Source organism: Lynx rufus, unplaced genomic scaffold (assembly GCF_022079265.1).
Source record: "Lynx rufus isolate CCGP_SWC_20201006 ecotype Redwood Valley unplaced genomic scaffold, mLynRuf1.p SCAF_4, whole genome shotgun sequence".
In the NCBI taxonomy this organism is placed as follows: domain Eukaryota; kingdom Metazoa; phylum Chordata; class Mammalia; order Carnivora; family Felidae; genus Lynx; species Lynx rufus.
The window spans coordinates 66,863,062-66,882,626 of record NW_025814856.1 but is presented as its reverse complement, the minus strand read 5'-3'; positions in this window follow the sequence as shown (position 1 = coordinate 66,882,626).

Below are 19,565 nucleotides of genomic sequence, written 5' to 3'. Positions count from 1 at the left end.
ACCAGGGATCTGGACAGTGATCTGCAACTTGTTTTGCTTCAGCCTCATTCTCACTTGACCTTAGGTTGCAACGTTCCTCTGTCCCACAACTGCCCCTCTAGGCCACGTCTCCACATTTTTACCATAGTTCAGATCAGGAGCTTATGTCCCACTTGTCTTGGAGGAGAGGTTTTGGGAGGAGGACAAATAGAAGGTACTCATACATAAAATACAAAAATTTTTAAGGAGTTCTACTGGCAGCATGGCAGCATGGGAAGCTCTGTGGATGCATCCCCAGTGAAACTGTTGAAAATTACAAAAAACAATAGTCCCCTGGAAATTATCCTAAGGGTATATAGCAAGGGAAGAAACATTTATTCAAGAAAATACACTGGGGATGTCTGGTTGGCTTGGTTGGTTAAGTATCCAACTCTGATTTCAGCTCAGTTCATAATCTCATGGTTCATGGAATCGAGCCTTGCATTGGGGTCTGCACTGACAGCATGGAGTTGGCTTGGGATTCTCTCTCTCTCTCTCTTTCTCTCTCTCTCCCTCCCTCTGCCCCTCCCCCACTCACTTTCTCTCTCATGTGCTCTCTCCCTTTCTCCCTCTTTCTTTCAAAATAAATAAATATATATATATTATATAACTATATATAATATATAAATATATATTATTCTTTAAGTTTATTTATATAAGAGCTTATTATAATATCCAATGGAAAAAATACAGTCTCTTTAACAAATGGTGCTGGGAGAACTGGACAACAACAAGCAGAAGGATGAAACTAGACCAACTAGACCAACCACACCACTTTCTTACACCATTCACAAAAATAAACTCAAAATAGATAAAGGACCTGAATGTGAGACAGGGAACCATCAAAACCCTAGAGGAGAAAGCAGGAAAAAAAACTCTTTGACCTCAGCCTCAGAAATTTCTTACTTGACACATCCCCAAAGGCAAGGGAATTAAAAGCAAAAATGAACTATTGGGACCTCATGAAGACAAAAATCTTCAGCACTGCAAAGGAAACAATCAACAAAACTCAAAGGCAACCAACGGAATGGGAAAAGATATTTGCAAATGAAGTATCAGACAAGGGCTAGTATCCAAACTATTAAAGAGCTCACCAAACTCTACACCCGAAAAACAAATAATCCAGTGAAGAAATGGGCAGAAGACGTGAATAGACACTTTTCTAAAGAAGACATCCAGAAGGCCAACAGGCACATGAAATGATGCTCAACGTCTCTCTTCATCAGGGAAATACAAATCAAAACCACACTCAGATACCACCTCACACCAGTCAGAGTGGCTAAAAATGAACAAATCAGGAGACTATAGATGCTGGAGAGGATGTGGAGAAACCGGAACCCTCTTGCACTGTTGGTGGGAATGCAAATTGGTGCAGCCACTCTGGAAAACAGTGTGGAGGTTCCTCAAAAAATTAACAATAGATCTACCCTATGACCCAGCAATAGCACTGCTAGGAATTTCCCCAAGGGATACAGGAGTACTGATGCATAGGGGCACTTGTACCCAATGTTTATAGCAGCACTCTCAACAATAGCCAAATTGTGGAAAGAGCCTAAATGTCCATCAACTGATGAGTGGATAAAGAAATTATGGTTTATATACACAATGGAATACTATGTGGCAATGAGAAAGAATGGAATATGGCCCTTTGTAGCAACGTGGATGGAACCAGAGAGTGTTATGCTAAGTGAAATAAGTCCTACAGAGAAAGACAGATACCATATGTTTTCACTCTTATGTGGATCCTGAGAAACTTAACAGAAGACCATGGGGGAGGGGAAGGGAAAAAAAAAAGTTAGAGAGGGAGGGAGCCAAGCCATACAGACTCTTAAAAACTGACAATAAACTGAAGGATGATGGGGGGTGGGAGGAAGGGGGGGTGGGTGATGGGCATTGAGAAGGGCACCTGTTGGGATGAGCACTGGGTGTTGTATGGAAACCAATTTGACAATAAATTTCATATTAAAAAAAAGTTTATTTATATATAAGCTTATTATATTATTTTATTTATACATTTATCATAAACATTATTTATAAATATTCTTATTAATAAAAGCATAAATTATTATACATTACTTAATTTATATTGTTATAATAATAATTATTATGTTATATTATTATATTATATATATACTAAAGTCAGTGAAAATATTCTGTGGCATTTGTGGCATGACTCATTCCTTCTCTTTCCCCTCAGCTCAGCATGATGGAGACTCCCCTCCAGATGGGTGCAACCAAGAATATTCCACGTTGGAAGGCTGCAGTATCTCCCAGGAGGGACAGGGTATCAACATTTGTCACACCGCTGCCAACTACCTGTGACAGAAGCTGAGTTCTGGGCAAGAGACTTGGAGCTAGGTGAGAGGTAGAGATTCCTTCTCCCAAGCTCCTACTCATACGACAGAAAATTTACTTGGGGTTCCCTGCACTGAGAATAATGGGGATGTGATTAATGACAACCCAGCTCATCAGGTGAGTGTTCCATGCTGGGAGAGGAAAGCCAAGAAGACCTGAGACCTTTCCCCACTCCACCAATCACAGAGTTTCCAAAGCAGGGGTGTCACACAGAACCACTACACTATCCCCAGACCCCAGGCTTATATTTGGCTCAGGAGGAGAAACAGGTCATAAAACAGAGCTTCAAATTTCTTCCCAAAGGAATTAACTTCATTTGCAACAAAACGTAGAGAAGTTCAAGCTTAAGGACACGGTCAGGATCAATGGAGGCTATGATGAAAAGCAATTGAGAGGACACTGGTAGATTCATTAGAGATATGAGCTAAACCGTAGGCCACAAGTTTACCAGAAATGACCTTGGAAAGAAACATCGAATAGCCCTTCTGGGCGTTCTCAGCACTGATGGAAAAATCTATCCCTCTTAAGGAAAGTGTTCTTAATAATATCAGGGTAGGGAATAATTGAAGCCACAAGACACTGTTGAGAACAAAAAAAGCAATCCACCAGCAATTAATGAAGCTTAAGTGATGGAAGCGACAGCTAAAGACAGGCTACCCCAACTGTTGTCCTCCAAGGGTGACTGTGCCCATGACCAAGGCTGCAACCACCAAGGAGAAACATCAGGATATTCACTGTGAGGAGGAAGGGGGAAGAACTGATTTTGTAAGAAGAAAGCAGTAGCGGTCCCCAGAGAAAGAAAGTCAGACTTTGTAGGAGAAAGAAAGACAGACCTTTCTTAACGTAAGAAAAGTCATTTTAGGCCCCAGTCCATCTTATGAAAGAACGTAAGAACAAAGAGCCACTACCAGACCAGGAGACAGCCTAATCCTATCAGGGACAATAATTCAGTGGTAATACTCCCAATGTTGATTCGAAAGTTAAGACTGACCTGATACACACTCTTGAGTTACCTTTGCAGGATATAAACCCCTCTAAGCGCTCAGATACTGGACCCACCAAACCCAGGGAACTGAGGATGCTTACTCTTGCCAGCCCTTGTGAATTCACCTGGACCCAGTCGATTTAAGATGACTTTGCTCCAATTCCATGCTGCATTCCCCAGTGTGCAAGCCCCTTCATGAATATGTATGCACCCTTAGCTTACAACTTCTCCATTTTTGTGTGTTTGCTTGCAGAGACACTGCTTCGAGAAAGATCTCTGGTGTTCTCCTTAGTGGTTTCAAGTAAGACCCTTCCTTTTCCTATCCTTTAGCTTCATCGTGTTTTTTGGTTTGACACCCACCAAGAGGTGAACACAATTTTGGGTAAAAACTTCACCAAAATAATCCAGCCGCTCACTAAACAAATAAACAAGGAAATAGCAATAACAAGCCCTGAAAGAGGAACAGTATCCAGAATTGCTACAATGTATTATATAAAATGTCCGCTTTCTAGGGACACTTGGGTGGCTCAGTCAGTCAAGCGTCCGATTTCAGCTCAGGTCATGATCTCACAGTTTGTGGGTTCAAGCCCTGCATCAAGGTCTGTGCTGACAGCTCGGAGCCTGGAGCCTGCTTCGGATTCTGTGTCTCCCTGTGTCTCTCTTCCTTTCCTGCCTGTGCTCTCTCTCTCAAAAATAAATATGGGAATGCAAGCAGGTGCAGCCACTCTGGAAAGCTGTATGGAGGTTCCTCAAAAAACTAAAAATAGAACTACCCTCCAACCCAGCAATTGCACTACTAGGCGTTTCTCCACGGGATACAGGTGTGCTGTTTCGAAGGGACACATGCACCCCCATGTTTATAGCAGCACTGTCAACAATAGCCAAAGTATGGAAAGAGTCCACATGTCCATCGATGGATGAATGGGTGAAGAAGAGGTGGGATATATATACGATGGAGTATTACTCAGCAATCAAAAAGAATGAAAAGTTGCCATTGGCAAGTACGTGGATAGAACCGGAGGGTATTATGCTAAGCGAAATTAGTCAGTCAGAGAAAGACAAAAATCATATGACTTCACTCATCTGAGGATTTAAGAGACAAAACAGATGAACGTAAGAGAAGGGAAACAAAAATAATATAAAAACAGGGAGGGGGACAAAACAGAAGAGACTCATAAATATGGAGAACAAACTGAGGGTTCCTGGAGGGGTTGTGGGAGGGGGGGAGGGGGTAAGGGGCACTAAGGAACCTACTCTTGAAATCATTGTTGCACTATATGTTAACTGATTTGGATGTAAATTGTAAAAAATAAAAATAAATAAAGGTGAAAATAAATAAATAAATAAATAAATAAATAAATAAATAAATGAACATTTATTTTTAAAAATTAAAAAAATAAAACAAAATGTCTACTTTCTAAGAAAAACTTATGGGATATATAAAGAAACAGAAAAGTCTGACCTATACACAGTTCAAAAAGCAGATCATTGAAACCACCTGTGAGAACAACCAGGTATCAGTTTTTTTAACAGAAAAATACTTCAAAGTCACCGTTACAAATATATTTAAAGAACTGAAGAAAACCATGCTTAACCAAGTCAAGGACATTTTGATGATGACCACATTTCATCAAGTAGGGATAATCCATAGAGGTAGAAATTATAAACAAAAAATTCTGGATTGAAAATTATAATAATTAGATGAAACATTCACTAGATAGCTTCATGAGTATATTGGAGGTGGCAGAAAAAAGAATTAGTAAATTTAAAGATAGATTGATAGGAGCGCCTGGGTGGCTCAGTCGGTTGAGCGACCGACTTCGGCTCAGGTCACGATCTCACGGTTTGTGAGTTTGAGCCCCGTGTCGGGCTCTGTGCTGACAGCTCGAAGCCTGGAGCCTGCTTCAGATTCTGTGTCTCCCTCTCTCTCTGCCCCTCCCCCACTCATGCTCTGTCTCTCTCTGTCTCAGAAATAAATAAACATTCAAAAAATTAAAAAAAAAGATAGATTGATAGAGATCATGTAATCTGAAGAATGAAGAATAAAAGGAATGAGAAGGAATGAACAGAGCCTCAAAGAGTAAGATCCCATCAAGGTCACTGCCCTATGGATGGCAGGAGTATCAAGAGAGGAGAAGGAAAGGTGCAGAAAAATATTGGAAGAAATAATAGCTTAAAAACTTGCCAAATTGATGATAAACGTGAATCCACACATACAAGTTGAATAGACTCCAGCTGCAGTAGGTGCAAAGAGATGCACTACAGACACATCACAAAGACACACTAAAAGCCAATGACTAAGAGAAAATCTTGAAAGTCACAAAAGAAAAATGACTCGTCACCTACAAGGGAACCATCATCAGAGTAAAAACATGACTCCCCACCAGAAATGACAAAGATCAAAAGGCAGCAGGACAACACATTCACAGTGCTTAAAGAACACAGTAAGTGCCAACCCACAATCCAAGCTATCTTCCAGATTAGAAGTCAAGGTAAAAGTGTGGCCAGATAACTAAACACGGAGACAGTTTTGTGAGCAGTCATACCTTACAAGATACACTAAATGGAGTTCTTCTGGATCAAAGCGACTCCTGACATCAATTTGAACCCACGTGAAAAAAACAAAGAGCAGTGATAAAGTTAATTATGTAATTAGAAAAGACAGTATAAATGCATATTTCTTCTCTGTTCTTCCCTTCACTGATTGTAAAAGCAATTATATAAAACACTGTGCGTGTAATTTTATTTTTCAGCCTCTAACATTTAGAACATAGCATATTTGCCAGCAACAGCAGAAAGGACTTTGTGGGAGCAAAGCTGTTGGGGAGAAGTAAGTGACTCCAGATGGTGACTGGAATCTACAGAAACAAATGTAGAGAATCAGAAGTGTTAAATAAGAATGTTAATATAACAAAAGCTATAAATATATATTTGTTCTCTCTTCTCAGCTTCTGCAGAAGACATGCAATTATATAAAGTAATAATTTATAACAAGGTATATTTGGGCTGCAATATGTATAATATAATAATAATGCCATGAAGGAGAAAAGGTGAGCATACAGGAATAATGTTTCCACATTTCACTAGAATTTAGTTACTATAAGTCTGAAGCAGATTCTGATAAATAAAGGTATATGTGGTAAATCCTAAAGGAATCGCTAAGGAAATAACCAAAAAGTATGTAAATAGTAAAAAAAAGTGTTTTAATAAATTTAAATGTTATGTGAGAAAATACTCAATTTAATGTAAAATCATGTGGTAAATAAAGAATAGATGAACAAAAAGGCATGAGATATAGAAAACAAGAAGATAATGTGGGAATGCAAGCTGGTGCGGCCACTCTGGAAAACAGTATGGAGGTTCCTCAAAAAACTCAAAATAGAACTACCCTACGACCCATCAGTTGCACTACTAGGCATTTACCCATGGGATATAGGTGTGCTGTTTCGAAGGGACACATGCACCCCCATGTTTATAGCAGTACTATCAACAGTAGCCAAAGTATGGAAAGAGCCCAAATGTCCATCGATGGATGAATGGATAAAGATGATGTGACATATATATACAGCGGAGTATTACTTGGCAATCAAAAAGAATGAAATCTTGTCATTTGTAGCTACGTGGATAGAACTGGAGGGGATTATGCTAAGTGAAATTAGTCAGTCAGAGAAAGACAAATATCATATGACTTCACTCAAATGAGGACTTGAAGACACAGAACAGATGAACACAAGGGAAGGGAAGCAAAAATAAAATAAAAACAGGGAGGGGGACAAAACAGATGAGATGCATAAATATGGAAAACAAACAGAGGGTTACTGGAGGGGGTGTGGGAGGAGCGATGGGCTAAATGGGTAAGGGGCATTAAGGAATCTACTCCTGAAATCATTGTTTCCCTATATGCTAACTAATTTGGCTGTAAATTAAAAAAATAATAAATAAAAGAAAAGAAAAGAAAAGAAGCAAAATGGTTAAGTGTAAGCCCAACTCTCCAATGATATTAATAACAAATTAAATATGAATGAATTAAACAACCCAACAAAAAGGCAGAGACTGTCAGACTAGAGACAAAAATGAACAAGCAAGATCTGAATACATGCTGTCTACAAGGGACTCATTCTAGAATCAAAGATACAAAGAGATTTAAAATAAAAGGACAGGAAAAAAAATCTATCATGTAAACAGCAACCATGAGATATGAATATCTGGACAAATCGACATTAAAATAGAAATTGAAGAGAGAATATAGACAATTCAGCAGTAATAGTTGGAGCTTTCAATATTTCACTTTCCCTTTCAATCATGGATAAATAGGTGGGCAGAATTTCAACAAGGCTGTGGTACAAACCAGCTAGACTTAACATATACCTAAAGAACATTTCACCCAGCACCTGCTGAATATATACTCTTCTCAACTACACATGGGACTTTCTTCAGGAAAGGATGACCGAGGTCATGAAACAAATCTAAATAGATTTAAAAGACTTGTCACAATACAAAGTATGCTTTTTTGACCACAATGTAATAACAGAGCAATCAATAACAGAAAGAAATTTAGGGAACTAACAAAAACCTGGAAGTGAAAGAGCAAATTCCTAAGTAACCAATTGATCAAAAAAGAAAACAGAGAGGAAATTAGAAACTGAGATGGACAAAAATAAAAATGCAATACACCACAACTAAAGGGATGTAGGTAAAGCAGTACTTAGAGGTTAACATATAGCAGCTGCAGCCTACATTATAAATAAAAAAGAAGCAAGATTTTATACGTTCTTTTTTTTTTAATGTTTATTTCTGAGACAGAGAGAGAGCATGTGCATAAACAGGGGAGGGGCAGAGACTGAGGGAGGGGGAGGATCTAAAGCAGGCTCTGCACTGACAGCAGAGACCCTGACGCGAGGCCAGAACTCACACACCGGCACTCAGGCATCATGAGATCATGACTTGAGCCCAAGTTGGTCACTTAAACGACCCAGACACATAGGCACCACAAGAAGAAAGATTTTAAATCAATAACCTAAACTTCTACAATTTTAAATCAACGACCTAACCTTCCTAAGACACTGAAAAAAACAAGGCAAACTAAACCTAAAGCAAGCTGACGGAAAAATAAAAAAGATTAGAGTGCAAATTAATGAAATAAAAAAAAACAGAAAAACAAAGAAAAATTCAATGAAATGAAATTCTGCTTCTTTGAAAGATCAACAAATTGTAAAATCTTTCATTTGATTAGAGATTCAGATTGCCAGAAAACCAAAGGAAAAGAGAGAGAAAATAACAGCAGACTTGTAAATTCTTAATTTTTGTTTAACATTTATTCGCTTTTGAGAGAGACAGTGTGGGAGCAGGGAAGGGGCAGAGAGAGAGGGAGACACAGAATCCAAAGCAGGCTCTAGGCTTTGAGTTGTCAGTACAGAGCCTGAAGCGGGGCTCCAACTCGTGAACTGTGAGCTCATGACCTGAGCCGATGTCAGATGCTTAATGAAATGAGTCACCCAGGCACCCCTGTAAATGCTTAGCATCAGAAATAAAAGTGAGGACATAACAAATGGCCTTACAGAAATTTAAATGATTCTAAAGAAATGCTATGAAAAATTGTATGCTAACATGTTAGTTAATATAACAGAGTTTCCTCTGGAAAATTCCTAAAGAGGCACAAACTATGAGATCAATTACGTCTCATGATACATAAAGTTTGCAGAGCATGACCACGTGGTATTAATCCCGAGAATGCAAATTTGTTTTAAAACCCAAAGTCAATAATTTAATATAGCATATCCACAGAATAAAAACCCAAAACCACGTGATCTAAGGCTTTCTTGCCTTACTGCAGTTGGTTTTAAAATATGGAGTGGGCCCATCCCTAGAGAGTTGAATAAATAAATATTAAGAAGCTATTGGGGCGCCTGGGTGGCTCAGTCAGTTGAGTGTCTGACTACGGCTCAGGTCGTGATCTCGGGGTTCGCGGGTTCTAGCCCCGTGTCGGGCTCTGTGCTGAACGCTTGCTCAGAGCCTGGAGCCTGCTTCAGATTCTGTGTCTCCCTCTCTCTCTGCGCCTCCCCCACTTGCGCTCTGTCTCACTCTGTCTCTCAGAAAATAAATAAATACATGTAAAAAAAATTTTTAAATTAAAAAAAAAAGAAGAAGCCAGGAGAATATATGCAGATTCTCACCCTAACGCTGGAGTGCCTAGCTCTCCTCCTGCCAATCTCTCTCCACTTTGATGAGGGCAAAGGACAGAGTGCTGGTCTAGAAAACAGTGCACCTCCATTACTGAAATGTCTTTCTCTTTGTTCTGCATTACCTTTACATTTTGAAAATCATCATTTCTTCTTACTCAATAAGACTTCATCATGTCTTAATAACGTTTTTGATATGCCATATGCATAGGCAAAAGTTTTCACACCAACTACTAAGTTCAACGTAATTGCTTGTTTCTGGTAGGTGGCCTTCTTCTCTTTCTTATTCTCTGAACAGAAGCTTCTAGAAATATGACATAAGTAATTGGGGGGTTTGTATACACGGGTTAGTAACAGGTTAGGGGACTAATACGGGTGCGGTGCTGAGTGCCAATGTCATATGCACCTTTCCTGGGTGGTTTTAGACTGACATATTCGACCATTTAAATTATGTTAAATGGGATTGCATTGACATGTTCGGGTAAATCACCTTCTGGGACCTTCTGGGACTTCTGAAACATCAAGAGGCGAGATGAAGGTCATGTGCTGGATAGGGATGGAGAAAGTGACTTCACTGTAACCCTACCTCTAAGAACACTGAAAAGTGAGACTCCAAATAGTGTGAGAATCCGCAATCTATTACTATACAAAGGTGTTTAAACATGAGCAATCACGAGGTAGATGACCAGAGAAGTAAGCCACACTCAGAGTTTAGATAATAGAAGTTTATGACCCACACATACTTAGAATGGAAGAAGGAACATGGCAGAGCGCTTAACACCTGGGTTTGGATCTGTACCTCCTGGGCTGGTACCTTCCTCCTGCCAAATGTCAGTTGCATGCCTGAATAACCCACCTACCTCACTCCACCTCAGACTTCACACACCTTAAGTTTAGATAGTGATTGTATGCATCTTTTAGCGCCATGGGGCGCTCATGCATGTGACGCTCTAAGAAGGGTACACGGCAAGTGGTAAAGACTTAATTAAAACCACTCATGTTGATTCTTATAATGTTTAATTTTGATCACTGCACATCGAAAAAGGAAAAGCTTCAGCAACTGTTACAAACTTTCAGGTTAATGGCCAGATAGGCAAAAAATAAAAAAAGATGCTTTCCAACTCTCATTAAAAGATGCAACTTGGCAGCGGTCCTGGAAATGAAAGAGGAGGACAGCATGTTATAGTACAGAGGGAAACTTTCAAGTAAATACCTGCACGGGCAAAAAGAGATTTAGACCGCAAGCCGTTGGCTGCAAAACCTCAGTACCCAGAAGATAGGGAGCTTTCATGTGAATGCGAACAGATACCGAATCCTTCCTTCTGTTGGCTTCCAGCGTCACGACAGACGGGCTAGATGTCAAGAAATACTCGGAGTCACTTATAAAGCAGAGATGAGAGGGTGCACTGTAAAATAGAAGACTGAACAAATGAAAGGAATTTAAATAATCAATAGCAGACACAACATAAAAGCAGAATTGGCACTTCTGGAACGTGATTCAGCAACGTGGCAGAAAAACTCAAGGCACTCTCCAAAAACATGACGAAAAAAGGGACAAAGCTATTAAAACAATAAAACAAAACCAAAACCAAAACCAAAAAAGATGGCAGGTATTCAGGAAGGAAACTAATGCTTCAGCTTGAGAACTGAAGACCCCAGTGGGAAAACAAGTCACGGATAAAAACAATACCTAACGAAGCGCTTGAAGAACTGAATTGTGAAAACAGAGTTCAGAAGGGATACTTATTCTGGAGGTTAAAAATACTCTGTTGCCTAAAATTCAGAGGGTAATTAAGCTACTTTATTGAAGACAATATAAACATTGATGTGGTAATTGAGTATGGTTGTGAAAAATAAAGCAGGTGAACAAAAATAAATAATCAATCTTCCTCCAGAAGTACTCTATAAAAAAAACTAAATGATTTCAAGCTTCTTCGCAATCTTTTTCACGAGGTGCCACAATGACATTCCACTCTGTATTCGAATCGAGTTATTCTCTGTAGCTGTCTGCTTATCTCTTTGTGAAGCGCCATCACATCACTGACATGCATGAAGTATGTGTGTATATACAGCCTTTTATTTTCTGACTTGTCTGTCTCGTGGATACACAGCTGATTTGGGGACCCAAATCTAGTATTCCGGACAGCTAATTTTATTTACTTTGATAGATAGGTATATAGACTGCCCAGGTTAGCTTCTCCGACCTCTCCACATCTCATGGAACTCAATAAAATGTACCAAAAATTACAGAAATACAAAAAGTTCACCTGAAACAGCTATGATGACATCCTATGTGGCTGAAGAGCTTGCCTTGGAAGTGTATTGAAAGTTTCACAATCACAGATCAATCCAGAAATGTGGCACAAAATACCCAAAACAGTGCTCCAGAAATCCTTGAGGAACCGATGATTTCATTTTTCGAATATAATCTCTTCTATTTGACATGGAAACCAAAGCACGAAAATATGATTGTTCAAGACAAATGTATTGATCACAGCCACACATGCACACACACACACACACACACACACACACACACACACACACACACTCATACCACACAAAATAATGTAAAGAATAAAATTAACTGAAGCCTGTTTATCACCCCTGAAATGGTACGCTATGATAAAGGGCTTTTTTTCCCTACTTCTCTCCAGTGTAGGGTTATCATGAGTTACAGCTGCCAAAATTAACACCAGCACGTTTTCTTTAATATAGAGATTAGTCCCCGAGTCCACCTATATTAAAGCAATACATTTAAGGTCCAAAATTATTAATCACATTTATCTATCACAGATAAAAGCTGCCCTGATTATCCTCCAAAGGTGTACTTGTTAGAACTTTCTGGAAAGGAACCAGAGTCCTCATCTGGTTTGCAATTGCTTAGGCTAGAGGGGAGCTCTCTTTGATAAATTTAATCACATAATTTATGCTTCACATTTTAGTAGTTGCTATGGAGACTTCAGAATGGTTTCATATGTTATATATAGCATTCTTGTACTTGTATCTAATTTGCATTTTAAAGACCTAGTGTCTATCATTTCTCCACAAGTAACTTCGGTGATGGTAGCTTTTAGGTGCTTTATCTGACATGCTTTTAATGCAGTCTGCAATTGGGGTCTACGGTAAGGGATTCTACATGAAATACAATTTCTAAACGACCCTGAGAAGAGTTTATATTTTCATTTAACTTTTTAAAAGAGTAGATTATTCACCATATTCACAAAAGTGCAGCATTCTTATTAGCCAAATATCCAATGCTCTACTTTTAATTCCAATTCTCTTAGAGTAAATATAACAACACAGGCAAATTGAGAACGATCACCACTTGGAGACTGGAGAAAGAGGACACAGCTTCCGTCTTCTTTCCACCTAATAACAAGCAGAGGTGCTGTTGGCTCTCTCTGAGCTTCAGGTTTTCACTGATAAATTGGAGTTGATGCTTAGTGTATCAAACCCGCAAACATTTTTGAGCCCCACGCACTGTGCGCACACACTCTCACGTGACAGGAAAGTAATGTACACATGTTATCTCTTGCACACTCCCCCTACGTTCAAGTAGAAAGAAGCTTGCATGAATATTTATTTTAAAAGAAAAACCAGGGAGGCCCGATGAGACGCTAGAGGACTCCTGTATTGCGAATTCTCAGAGCCTGGTTTGTGCATTTGAGTCAAAATCTCAGAGATTCTCTTTCTGCACGAAGTGGTGTAATTTTTTTCCTAGCACGGTTGTGGCTGTAAGTTCAAACACACTGGGATCTCTCACTTACTTTTAAAATACTTGATATTTTTGCCGTGCAGAAATGGGCGACAAGGTTTTCAAGCAAAGCGTATACCCTCTAAATTAAAAAATAATAATGTTGAGAAAAAAGATGGCACAGATATTCGAAAGTCGCAAGGATTTGACATTAATGCTGAAGCGAATTTATAGCACATTTTGCCAACTCCTTTTAGTTATTATTTTACTTTCTTCTTAGTATTTAAGGGGTCACCCTATCGGGGAGGTAAAAGACGTGAGAGATGTCTTTTTTGAGTAAGATTTTTCCAAATAAATGATAATTTGTGTTCATGAGTCTTTCTGTCCCTTCCAGATACATTGTTTCCAATTAAAAAGAGAGAAAATTCATCTCATATAACTGAAACTTAGTACCCTTTAACTAGAATGTCCTAAAGATCTACTGGACATACAGGGCCTTCAGTTAACAATATTGTATTTCAAATTTTGGCTAAGAGAATATATTTTACGTTAAATGTTCTTACCACAAAAAAAGAGAGTAAAAATAAAGAATGAGGTCAGGAGGAAACGTTTGGAGGTGATGAATATGTTTATGGTTTCATGGGTGTGTACTTCCAAATTCATCCAATTGTATACATTAAATTTATACAAATTTTTGTGTGTCAACGATACCTCGATGAAGTGGTTTTAAAAATTAGTAAGCTGAAGTCCGACTTCGGCTCAGGTCACCATCTCGAGGTCCCTGAGTTCGAGCCCCGCGTCGGGCTCTGGGCTGACGGCTCAGAGCCTGGAGCCTACTTCCGATTCTGTGTCTCCCTCTCTCTCTGCCCCTCCCCCGTTCATGCTCTGTGTCTCTCTGTCTCAAAAATAAATAAATGTTAAAAAAAATTAAAAAAATTAGTAAGCTAAAAAGAAAACAGAGAGAAAAGTAAATAATTGTTCTAAACACTGATGGGTAATAGCTTAATAGCTAAAAAAAAAAAAAAGACGAAATATTTTGTTTGGTTTTGTTTTACTTTGTTTTAACCAGAAGTAGCAATAAATAATTCATTTCCTTTGAGACCTTGTCTATTTGGAGGAAAATTTAGCCTAAGCAGGAAATTTTGTTAAGAGGAAATAAGAATTTGGGTTACTGAGGAAAGTTAGGGCTAGAACAATATATTGATGGCACTCAGCAAGTAGGTGATATCTAAAGTTCTAGGGGTATTAACAGGTACCTAGAATTTGCTTTTCGTAATAAAAAGTAAAATGGCCAAGGAAGAAACGTTGTAATATGCCAGCATTCGAGACAGAAGACCCGGTGACACATGCGTAGGTCTTCCTGAGTGAGAGCTGGGTGAGGTGGGATAGTTGCTGCAATAGAATTTAAGGTCTGTTGTCCATGCTATGCATTGGTCGGGGGCTGCACATACTGACGAATGCATGAGTGTTCCTAATTCACATAAAGGTCACATGAGGGTTAGTGTCAGTTCTGTTTGGGGAACACAGGGAAGAATGTAGGCAGTGAATGGTAACAAGAGTGGGAGAGGATGACAGAGCCAAGAATTTCGAATGGTTCAGAAAGACATAACCTTTTAAGAGGCAAGAATGCTGGAAAGGTCTACCTTATAAGTAAGATACCAGAATCCCAAGGAAGGCTCTGACAGCTAAAGAAGGAATTTCTAGCTAGAGCCCTACAAATGGTTCATTACGGTCTCTGAATCATTGTTTAACTTTGCCTATTCACATATGAAAACTAAGTATGATTGACAACGTTAATGAAATAAGAGTTACCAAGGAATAAATTTTTCTCTATGCAAAGTTTTTGCTCAAAATATTGATCTGCTGGGCAAACTTAACTTTTGGGTATTCTAGCTTCTATGTTTACTCAGTGAGGCAATCCACAGGAAAAGACAAGAAGAAAATCTTCGAAGGAGAATGACTAAATATGATTCAATTAATAATAAAATGGCGAATATTTGTTAATCTAAGAGAATGTGTGTGTGTGTGTGTGTGTGTGTATATATATATATATATATATATATATATATTTTTTTTTTTTTTGTCTCCTGACCACTAAGTTACTCTTGGGGGTGTTTCCTCTGATGCTCAGGCTGACAGCAAGATCAGTAGAAGATCTCCTTCATACCAATTATGCCATGAGATTTTGGGCATTGTACATGGAGACTTGGCCTTGAACAAAGGTCATAAAATGCATGTTTTACAGCCTCAAGAGGCATGAAGGGTTATAACCAGTTTTAAAACAATGGCAATGATATCATAACCATTTTTCAATAGTTGTCAATATATTTAAAATAAAACATTAGAGGGGCGCTGGGGAGGTTCAGTCAGTTAAGCATCCGACTCTTGATCTCAGCTCAGATCATGATCTCATGGTTCAGGAGTTTGAGCCCCATGTTGCTCTCCATGCTGACAGTGCAGAGCCTGCTTTGAATTCTCTCTCTCTCTTCTCTCTGCCCCTCTCCTGCTTGCTCTCTCTCTCTCTCTCTTTCCAAATAAGTAAATAAATAAACTTAAAAATAAAATACAATAAACATTTGAGTTTCTGCTTAAATATGATGGAATAAACACCCCGTGTCTCTCAGTGAATGCAGTTATAAAACACGAAGGAATACAAGGAACAGATACTGCACGATTCAAAAGTAAAGAGCAGCAGGTTGATTAAAGGAAATCGCTGGAATTCAAACTACTGCCTCAATGACCTGAATTTCCTTTTATTTTTCTCTTCTCTCTCCTTGGACTGTTATGAACATAGCCCCAAAGCTTAGAAGTAGACACAGGGATGTAGACAGAGAGTCCTTCCAGAGAAGCACTGTTGTTCTATCCCAGAGAGATAAAGGGAAGTCCCAATGGTCAGAGATAGAGTGAAAAATCCATGCTGGTTTTGCTTCCTTTTACTCTTTTCTTCCTGGGCACTCTCACCAAATATCCTTGGGGCAGCATAAGCCGTGGGAACCACTGACCTTGAAGTCTCAATAATAGAGCTGAAGCTTCCTCTCAAACCAAAACACCTATGGTCCCAAGTTGGTGGGGTAACCCCCCCTTACTTTTATTTCTTCTCTCTGTGTCCCTCAGCCACTTGTTTCTGGTTACAGACAGAGCGACAGCAATGTAAAGCAGAGGGTAATCACAGCCCCAGATTTCTGGAGAGAGAATTGAAACAGGGAAGCATTGGGAACAGTGAAGTACTCAACTCTCAACTCTCAACGGTGAACTCTCAACGGGGAGTTGAGAGAAGGAAGAGCTCAGGAAAACAGCCTCACAAAGTTGCTTAGGAGCTTGGCTTACCTGAAAGCTGCTCACGGGCAGATCTGACCCTATGTGGCATTCCAAAGATTTTGAGACAAGGAATAAAAAAGAGCACTCAAACCCAAAGCCCATGTCAGTCACATGGATATAGCCACAGCATCTTCCCTTGATATATTAAGTAGAGTGTGTACCGTTTACACGTGGCAAATGTTTTCTGCATTTCGACACTCTTTGTCTTAGATTTCCTTTCGCAAGTCTCAGAGCCATGCAACTTTAAGGTAGCATATTGAACGGATTCACATTTCAATTTTAAGAGAAATTATTCTCCATATTGTGGGCTTCAACATTTATGAAAATGGAAATGTCATGTTGGAAGTGTCGGCAGGAAGTTCCCAAAATTGCATGAGCCAATTTGCCATTGTGTAGCCCAAATCCACCAAAACAGCAACCACTACCTCCACCAACAACAGAAACACCGGAGATGTTTGAAGACCAGAAAATTTTGAAGGGTTGGTTTTTAATTTTTGACCATAAGGTACCATCCACGTTGATGTAATTTTGATTATTTTATGGTCCAAAATGAATGAAAGAGTGGAGAGTAGGATCTGGGCAGCTGGCCATATTTCCATTCTAATTCACTGGCTGATACTCACAATTTAACTCAACTTTGCTCTAAGAACAGATTTTCAGCCATTTATAAAGATGAGTTTTCTTTGTTTTATTTATAGAGGGGTAAATACCCCTGCACTTAATTCTCAGACATTCTTTCACCTCTTGTGCCCCACCCTAGGCACAAGATTCTCAGATGTTCTTTTACCCTCCTGCCCCACAATTACAGATCAGCATTTAGGGGCTATACATAAGAATGGAGGAATGGAAATGTTAATGTGAGATACTTGTTTGCTTGGCTTCTGTTAAGTGAGGTAACGAATCGCAAATGGAAACAATGAATGGACCAAACTAAGAGAACGTTTTGCTTCAAGCAGTTTTTGTTTATTAGTTCCATTCACTTCATGGCTTGTGATCATCATTCAAGATATGCTCCTCTGGGTGTTTTTATTAAGTGGCAGGTTATTTTTTATTTGCTTGTGAGGAGATTTCTTTTGTCACGACATGTACCTTCTTTCCCAGCAGATGTTTTATAAAAAGCTAGGAAATGGCGTTTCATGGTGATAAATCTCTTTGATTGGAGGCAGTCTTCGTCAAAAAGGAATATCTAGCACTTTAAGGGCAAAACGCATGATAGGTAATGCTTCAGTGGAGAGTTATCTAGACTCTGGAGTAATGGTGCTGTTCTTTTCTGAGTTAATACGTGACCCTGAGCAAAGTAAGGACATAAAAGAAAGTAGTGGGTAGAAAATTTCAGTGACTTGACCTACTCCCAGAAATAATGACAAATGCAAAACATTTTTAAAGATTAATGAATCAAGAAATGACTAGAGTGCCTCAAATACAATATTTTTGGGATGAATTAATTCCATTTATGTACTCTTAAGCTAGTGTTTGAGAGACTTAGCTACTCAATAATAGGCTTGATATTTTGTGTACATATTAAAAATATGGATTATAATACTCCTGTCTTTTTTTTAAATTAGAAGCAAATAAATAAATTGTGTTCTCCTATTTAAACTGTGAATAGACATAGAGAACCTGGTTGATTTTCCAATTTAAATTTAGCACTGCACTTGTTGACATATAAATGTTGAAGATCTCATCTTCACACACAACTTTAACTCAAGAAAGAGAATGGAAATGGCAATTCTCAGTGGAAATTGAGAGAGAAAAATTACTCTTTTTAGGACATGCCTTCGCAGGATTGAACAGCTAGTATATGACAATCACTGGGTAGAAGCTGGGAGATTGCACTTAAATTTCCCCACATAATTTTGACTTAATATTTCATATTTTATTTGCTGTTGTATTTAAGACTCAGTTGTGAACATATTCCAGTATCCTTACATTTCTTCAAATATATTTAAAAAAAAATTTTTTTTAACGTTTATTTATTTTTTGGGGGACAGAGAGAGACAGAGCATGAACGGGGGAGGGGCAGAGAGAGAGAGGGAGACACAGAATCGGAAGCAGGCTCCGGGCGGGCTCTGAGCCGTCAGCCCAGAGCCCAACGCGGGGCTCGAACTCACCGACCGCAAGATCGTGACCTGGCTGAAGTCGGACGCTTAACCGACTGCGCCACCCAGGCGCCCCTCTTCAAATATATTTTAAAGATTAGGTACTGATAATTATACAGATATATGTGAATGTGATTTTTCATCCATTTGGAATATTCAACCTAATAAAATATAAGAAGTCATGGTCTAAAAACTTTATCAATATTTGTCTTCATCTCCTCTTCTGTTAGTAATAAACAGAGCTTTCTAACTACAAGGATAAGGATACATTAAAGCTCTTGAAATACATGTTCAGATTGCTTTCCAGAAGGGACATACCAAATTCATCCTTTTACCTGTTTTGAGGTATATCACATAGTTGACTTGAGTAACCACTCCAGGTGCACTTGAAAACCATACTCTGAAGTTTTTGATGTTCTATATAGGTTACTTGGGTCAATTATTTATTTTGTCAATTTATTTATTTTTCTATATTCGCATTGATTGTTTTATCAGGCCATTCTGGCAGTTACTGATAGAAGTATTATAATTTTCCACAGTAGTTGCAAATACATATTTTTCTTTTTTATTCTGTTAATTTCTCTCTTATTTTAGGCCATATTATTATATACTGCAAGTTTGAGAATTGCAATATATCCCTGATCTATTGTCCTCGGTACTGTTTGGAAAATTCTTACTTAAATTTAATGCTTCTTACTTTGAACTTTACTTTTGGTATTAATATGGCTCTACCAGTTTATTTTGTTTACAATTTGCATGTTTTCATATTTCATCTTTTTAATTTCATTTTTTTGGTTTACTTATATGTAAGATATGTCTCCTCTAACAAGTAAGTATGCATTTTTATTTGACCCAATGAAATAACCTGTATTTTAATTAGAATATTTAGCCCATTAATAGTTAGTATACTTACT